This window comes from Macaca nemestrina, chromosome 4 (genome assembly GCF_043159975.1).
Source record: "Macaca nemestrina isolate mMacNem1 chromosome 4, mMacNem.hap1, whole genome shotgun sequence".
Classification (NCBI taxonomy): domain Eukaryota; kingdom Metazoa; phylum Chordata; class Mammalia; order Primates; family Cercopithecidae; genus Macaca; species Macaca nemestrina.
The window spans coordinates 181,994,604-182,002,830 of NC_092128.1; the positions used below are offsets into that span (position 1 = coordinate 181,994,604).

Sequence of the window (8,227 nt, forward strand, 5' to 3'; positions counted from 1 at the left end):
GCAGCTGATGGCAAAGACTCAGAGCCTCACACTGAATCTTCTTCCAGCAAAGGAACAGGGTCCAGAGAGCCGTGCACAGCCCACAGCCCCTCACAGAGGGGGATCCCAGGCAGAAAAGGACTCAAAATCCAAATCTGGCCACTCACAATCCCCTTCCTGCATTTACTTCCTCGTTACCCTTACAGGTATAGAGAGAACACGAATGTTTCTGTTTTAGAATAATGTTTCTTAGGTTGTATTCCACATGGTGTGAACTTTCTAGAAAAATGTTTCCATGTTATATTTCCATTCAGTTGACAATATAAATTTTAAAAATTATTCTTTCATAAATTCACAGTTAAAAGACAGTTTTGTAGAATAAGACTAACACAGTGTTTTACAAATGAGAGAGAATCCATTGTTTTTTCCCCTTTAAATGGGATCTAAGCATTACTCAAATTTGGAAGAGAGAAAAAAAGCAGCGTTAGAATCCAATGGGTAATCCAGTAGTCCTCAAGGTGTGCTCTCAGGGCCAGCAGTGTCAGCATCACCTGGGAGCTTGTTAGAAATGCAAACTCCTGGGCCTCACCCAGATTTTCTGAATCAGAACTCTGAAATCCATGTTTTAACACGCCCTCCAGGGAATTCCGACACAAACTAAACCTGAGAACCGCTGTTGCAATCTAATGAATATTCAAATTGTTATGCTAGAACCTGGAATTCTAGCATCTCTTACCACATATTTTTAATTGAACCCAGGGCGTTTCTGCACATATTTTCACCTGCCACCTATTTCACTTTGTAATGGGTTCCTTTGGCCAATTATATGATGCCTCAGATCCCAAGAGAGATTTCAGCACGACTCCTGGGGCTGCTGTGTGATGGAGCAACTATTATTCACAGGGTTTGCATCATTCGCTGAGCAGGTACCAGACACCAGGCACTGCACAAATTCATTTAATCCTCCCAACAACTGATAAGATTTAAAATAACAAACTAAAAACAACAACAACAACAACAAACACTCTATTAACTTCATTTCACAGATGATAAAACTGAGGCCTAGAGAAGTTAAGCAACTTGCCCAAGGTCACACAGCTGATTGGGACAGAGTTAGAGCTGGAGCTCACGTCGCCTGGTCCCCAAAGAAAAATTATCTGGAACACTTTCTAGAACAGGATAGACACCTAAACCTCAAGGGACTTCAGACGCAATGCAGTCCACTCCCCCATTTCACAGATGAACATACTAAGGCCCACGGGTCTCACAGGGAAATGGTACAGGGTCCTCCAGCCGGCTGCAGCAGAACCAGGGCAACCCTGAGGTCTACCATATTGTACTTTTCACTTAGAAAAGCCACAGGCCCTGAGTGACAGATGGAGAGGACAGGGCTTAGGTCACATGTCCACAAGCACTTGGCTCTGCTTCAAAAGCTCTCGCGGTTCCCAAAAAGCAAGAACTAGAGGCCTGACCCGATGTGAACGAAAGAATTTTTGAATTCTAATGGATAATGAGTCACATAATTCTCTTCTTTGGAGGAGCATCTTTAACACGAATAACTCCAATGCTAATAGATCAGCTTTTTCTAAGGAAGTCACGACTTTTCCCGCCTTGTCACCTCAGAGAGGATTTCTGCTGTAAGCTGTTTGAGCCTGTTTCTGGTTCCTCCGAGGCAGAGAAGCCAAACCGTGCTGGTGGAAACCTGTCTCTTTTTCTTTTTCTTCCTCTGCCACCCTGTTGCTTTTGTTTTCAGCTGCTCTCGGCCCCCTGACCCTGCTCCCGTCCCCCCAACCCTGCTCCCGTCCCCCCGACCCTGCTCCCGTCCCCCCGACCCTGCTCCCATCCCCCCAACCCTGCTCCCATCTGTGTCTCTTCTGCTTTTACAAAGGGTGAGTTTCCACTGTTTCTTCTGTGATGCTCAAACGCGATTAGTGTCCAGCCGCTCCCTGTGTATGGAACTGGTGCTCGAGCCCTAACCATTTCCACAGCCTTGACTGTTTTTCCCTAACAAAATATACCTTTGAATAAATGGCCTTATTGTGCCACCACCTTGGCCTCTTGAGTGACAGTTTCTTCTCGTGTGATTACAGTGTAGCTTTCATTGCAGATTTGTCTGTCCTAAAACAGCCTCTGGGATAAAACCCCTCTGGTTCTGCTGTGGGGTCATCGGTAGCAATATGCCTGCCTCGTGTCCACTTCCGCACAAGGCATGGGGCCACCAGCCATCGTCCCAGCCCTCCAAGAGGCCTTTTAAACTCCCTGGGAAGACAAGACATGTTCACCCAGCACTGAATTCAGGACCATAATGCATCATTCAGTCACTTCAGTAATCCCCATCTTGGGGGAGCCACAGACCGGGGGTGAGAAAGCACAGAATTACAACAAGGTGTCTAGGAACTCAGGTGTCCAACAAGCATTGTCTGAAATCTGAACAAATTGATGGACTGTTTTGCAATAAATATGTAGGTGCTATTGAGACTAGCAAACCCCAATTGCCTTAAAAGGGTCAATAATTTATTTATAACACCTACTTGACAATAGTTATTTTCTCAACTAACAAATACCAACCGATCCCTTGAATCTTTAAGAAGTGTTGACATTACAAAGGACCCTCATTCCAAAACACTGGGAATCCATGATCCAAGCAGTCTGTGTCCTGGGAGGTGAAGGTGTGGGGGGGTCACCTCAGCAGGGCCTGGGGAAAGGCTCTTTGTGGGGAGGAGCTTCTCACCTGCTTTTGTGCAGGCAGTGGAGTGGCAGTGGGACTTAGGTAAGTGGGCGGTAAGTGGGCAGGGCCCACATTCCCCAAAAGGGAAGAGACTGCAGAGCTGTGGGGGAAGAAACGGTCCGACCTCAGCTTTTGTTCTGTCCTCCCTGCACTTTCTTACTAGCAGCTGGAGGTCAGAAAAGGGTGTTTGTTCAGGGCTGCTTGAGTGGGCAACAGCTGAACCTCTCTGAACACAGCTTCCTCTTCATAGCCTCCAGCACCTGGCTCACTCCCCTCCTGGCCAGCCAAGAGTCAGCTGGAAATACAGCCCCCAGAGCCAAGGCTGACGCTGGCCCAAGGCACTGGCTGTGTGTTCCGCCTCAGCCCTGTCAGGCCAGCGCCTCCACTAACGAAAAGACACTTGCTCCGTGGAGCTTGCAATGTGTTTTGAGGTGGGAGGCAGGGATTTGGAGAGGAAGCTGGATCACCTAAAATGCCGACAGACAGACGTACCTTTGCACAAACAATGCCAACATGCTGGCAGGATTCAAGTCATTCTTGTTGCTGTGAAAACATATTGATTCTATAAATAAAACAGTGCATCTCCACTGCTGACCTCTAAGATAAGGAAAGCTTGCCCCACTCCTGTAAAACAAGAATATTCTTCTGAATTAGTCAGACCAAGAGGCTGGCTGTCAGGGCTCCTGAGAGGCCCTACTGGAATGAGAAGCCATCCTAGCCAGCTTCTGTGCCCTCATTCCCGATGCAGCCGCTTCCTGGGGGACAGTTGAGAAAACCCAACCCGGATCAGGCACTGGCTTCCGTTGGCTCCCTGACCTTCCAGCCAGGACCACTTTCCTGAGTGTTAAGGCTCAGTGGCACCAGCAGCTTTACCTCCAACAGCCAGAGCCCGCTCCCAGTTTCAATCCTTGCTCCCCATGGCTTCCAGGATGGACCAAGCTCCAGAGAGATGTGCAAAGCCCTCCCAGCTCTGGTCTGCTGGCCTCCCAGGCCATGACCACACACACCCTCTCCCTCTCTCCCGCCATCCCCGGGCCTCCCTCCAGCTCCCTAGTCAGGCTTCCCTAGGAGCCTGGCCACTTCATCTGTGCTGCGGCTGTTCCACAAGTTGCTGCCCCCCGTGCTCCTGGTCAATGCACCCTCAGCCTTTGCATTCCATGTTCATCCACCACTTGGGCACCCCACAACTCTGTGTGGCCCTGCCCTGGGGTGGGTGCTGGGGGGTTCTGAAGAAGCCAGAGACTCTGGGATCTCATGAGGCTTATGATCTCCTCTACTAGAGAGAAACTGAACAGTTCTGCACGTTGCTATTTAGCGACATCTGGTATCAGCGCTACCTCGGAAAAGAAGGCTGAATGCAGGGAGAGGATGCCAGCCTGGGGCGCTGAGGAAGGGGTGGCGTGTGGCCCGCGGGAAAGTATGAGGGGCTGTCCTTCTGGAACAGGAAGTAGAACGTCTGAAGGACATGTCACAGGTTCTTCAAGCTCACTCTGGCAGCCGCTGGAGAATGGACGGGAAGGAGCCAAGGATGGCACCAGGAAGCCACAGGGGCAGTGTCTGCTGCTGTCCGGGTGGGAGATGGTGATGGATGCCCTGTCCTGAGGGAAGCTGTGGAGGCTTATCCAAATACACAGAACAACTCTGTGCTGAGGGAGAGGAAGGGGGTGTATCCTTCAGGATTCCCCAGGAAACTTAACCATAGGGGACATAGATAGATAGAGATGTATTACAAGGAATTGGCTTGTGTGATTATGGAGGCAAAGAAGTTCCAAGATCTGCAGTCAGCAAGCTGGAGACCCAGGAGAGCTGAGGGTACAGTCCCATCTGAGTCCAAAGGCCTGAGAACCAGGAGAACCAGAAAAGAGGTTTAACGGACTCACAGTTCCACGTGGCTGGGGAGGCCTCACAATCATGGCAGAAGGCAAGTCACATCTTACATGGCGGCAGGCAGGAAAGAATGAGAACCAAGTGAAAGGGGTTTCCCCCCTTTGTTTTTTTTGGGATGGAGTCTCGCTCTGTTGCCCAGTCTGGAGTGCAGTGAGTGGCACGATCTCAGCTCACTGCAAACTCCACCTCCCGGGTTCACACCATTCTCCTGCCTCGGCCACCCGAGTAGCTGGGACTACAGGCGCCTGCCACCACACCAGCAAAATTTTTTTTTTTTTTGTATTTTTTTTTAGTAGAGATGGGGTTTCACCGTGTTAGCTAGGATGGTCTCAATCTCCTGACCTTGTGATCCGCCCACCTCGGCCTCCCAAAGTACTGGGATTACAGGCGTGAGCCACCGCACCCGGCCTGGTTTCCCCTTGTAAAACCATGAGATCTCATGAGACTTATTCATTACCATGAAGACAGTATGGGGGAAACTGTGCCCATAATTCAATTATCTCCCACTGGGTCCCTCCCACAACACACGGGAATTATGGGAGCTACAATTCAAGGTGAGATTTGGAGGAGGACACAGCCAAACCACATCACAGCCCTCCACTATCAGGTTCCTGGCACTGTACAGACGTGGGAATCCAGGCAGGATGCTCTGCCTGGACCCCTCTCATGAAGACAAGGAGGGAATACACAGCAGGCAAATCCCAGGGACAAGCCAGGTTGTGACTTTGTGCCCCTAGTGAAAGAAGGAGCCGTTCACTTCATTCATTGTGAGGCAGTCTATGTGCAAAAATCATGTGAGCACCATGATTGGCAGTATTTTAAGACTTCTATAAATATTCAAAACTGAAAATAATAATCAGATTAGATTATTTTGGATTTGGACTTACTGAATTTATTTCTCTAGCATGATCATTTCACATATTTTTTAAACTTTTCATATTGAGAGAAGGATGAGCCAATTATCTTTTTCAGGCAATCACAGTACTGGTGTCACATCTCAGCAGCTGGGGGCTGGGGCCCTGGATTCAAAGCATCCATCTGAACACAATGTCACCCATGCACCCTGAGAGAGACAGCTTCAAGCAGTGGAGGTGTGTGGCCTGGAGGCCCCCAGTAGGCCACCAGGCATGTTTTCCAAGAAAACCGAATCTTCTGATGGGATTACTAACATTGGGAGATTTCCGTTTCTTGGATGCCAGTGGAGGGACTGTACCAGCCTTAAAAGAAATCACGTGAGCCTCCACTAATATGCAAACAAAGGGGAAATTAAGGTTCTGCCCACTTTTGTGGTTTTTGCTTTTCTGGAAAGTTTACTTTGTGCATCCTTCTGTCATTACATAACACTGTATTAATAAGCAGTTGACTCACAACTCCAGAGGACTTCCGAGCTAGTAAAGTCCACCACATGTTACTAAGTCTATTCTTCCTCCCAGAATAAAATCTTCCACCTTCTCTGAGTTAGGCCGCCTTCATCAGAACCATTTCTTTTCTTACTCAGCACTCTGAGGTTTTCTACTTGTCATCCAACCGTAGTATCCACTGGTAAATTACACAGATTCACAACCCAGCCACTTCTTTTGTTTCCTCCTAACATCTGGAATAAGCTACTTCCTGCACCAGAGCCTCTGTCTGTCATGCCTTTACTGGATCTTGTTTTGGGTGGCTGACCAGTTGCCTAAACCCACATGCCCCCTCTCACCTGGGTTCTCAAGAACTTCTATTTTGGACATCCACCAAAAAAAAAAATCTTGTTAAGTAAGACGAACGTCTTACCTGCTGGCAGAAGCCTGTCATGCTCATCAAAACTTTGAGATAACCAGGGTTCCTGGAATCTAAATCTTCCTACACAAAATAGCAGAATAGCTGATCAAATAAGAGTCAGACAAGTAAGGTTCAGCTTTGGAATCAATAAATGGGGCCGGACCCAGTTATTCACTTACATTCAAACAGCAAATAGGCTGGGTACAGTGGCTCACACCTGTTATCCCAGTACTTTCGGAGGCGCAGACAGGCAGAATCATGAGGTCAGGAGTTCGAGACCAGCCTGACCAACATGGTGAAACCCTGTCTCTACTAAAAATACAAAAATTAGCCAGGCGAGGTGGTGCACCCCTGTAATCCCAGCTACTCAGGAGGCTGAGGCAGGCAAATCACTTGAACCCGGGAGGCAGAGGTTGCAGTGAGTCATCGCACCATTGTACTCCAGCCTGGGCAACAGAACAAGACTCTGTCAAAAACAGACAAACAAAAAACAGCAAATACCTGTGAACAGCCACCTGGGCTTTGCTGGAAGGTTCTCCCATTTCTGACGAGGGTTTGTCTCTTTTTAAAATTTCATTTAAAAAAGCACCTAAAAAGTGAATTGATCACAGGAGATTGTATCCCATGAAAGAACGTCTCCCAGCAATGTTAAGGGGAGAAATAAATTTGAGCATAGATCTGTGGGTTCCCGGGGAAGGAAGCGCTCAGTAAGTGTAGTACAAGGCAGCATGACACTAACATGAGGCTGCAGGTGACGCTGTAACCACCGGCTGACTACAGTATCAACATCCAAACAAAGACAGCAGCAGATTAAAGAGGACACGCATGGCCTGCCCTCAAGCTCATTCATAGCCCTCCAAATCAACTCTTCGTGCAGCTTCTTGACTTTTCACAGTCTGCTGGCTTCAAGATGTTTTTCCTGGCCTTCTTCTAATGCCTCCTCCCCAATCCCAGGTAAAATTATTGAGGGGGGCGGTACTCATTCAATATATATGTAAGTTATTTGAGAAAGTTTATTAAGGCACAGTGGCTCACGCCTGTAATTCCAGCACTTTCGGAGGCTGAGGTGGGTGGATCACAAGGTCAGGAGTTCAAGACCAGCCTGGCCAAGATGGTAAAACCCCGTTCTACTAAAAGTACAAAAATTAGCAGGGCATGGTAGTGAGCGCCTGTAATTCCAGCTACTCGGCAAGCTGAGCAGAGAATTGCTTCAACCTGGGAGGCGGAGGTTGCAGTGAGCCGAGATAGTGCCACTGCATTCCCGGCTGGGCGACTGAGCGAGACTCCCTCTCAAAAAAAAAAAAAAAAAAAAAAGAAATGCTATCCACAAAGTTGGATAAGTACAAAACTATCGTCCCAGGAAATGAAGCCAATGATTAGGGCAGGGGTTGGCGAGTGTTTTCCGTAAGAGCCAGATAGTAAATATTTTCAGCTTTTACTGGCCCATTTGGTCTTTGTTGCAACTGCTCAACTCTGCCATCAAAATGCAGGCAACAGCCGTGGATAATATGTAGTGAATGGGCATGAGCATTGTCTTAGTTCATTTTCTGTTGCTTAAAACAGAATGCCTAAAACTGGGTCATTTATAAGGAAAAGGAATTTATTTCTTACAGTTATGGAGGCTGAGAAGTCTCACGTCAAGAGGCCACATCTGGTGAAGATCCTCTTGCTGGCGGGGACCCTCTGCAGAGTCCTGTGGTGGTGCAGGGCAACCCGTGGTGAGAGGGCTCAGGTCTCCCTTCCTTTTCTTACAAAGCTGTTGATAACCCACCAATCCATTAATGCATTAATCCATTAACCCATGAATAGATTAATCCATTCATGAGGGCAGATTTCCCATACCCCAATCACCTGTTAAAGGCCCTATCTCTC

The 8,227-nt window shown here is 48.1% G+C and overlaps 1 long non-coding RNA gene across 8 annotated transcripts in view; it reads right to left on the minus strand.

The window, feature by feature from the left end:
* The window catches only part of LOC105472629 (uncharacterized), a 96,835-nt gene that overhangs the window by 18,528 nt on the left and 70,080 nt on the right, over positions 1–8,227 (minus strand). For all 8 annotated transcript variants that reach the window (XR_011622833.1, XR_011622836.1, XR_011622832.1 and 5 more), the window contains one exon: positions 1,998–8,111. This is a non-coding gene — a long non-coding RNA (uncharacterized lncRNA). The remainder of the gene's footprint in view (positions 1–1,997; positions 8,112–8,227) is intronic.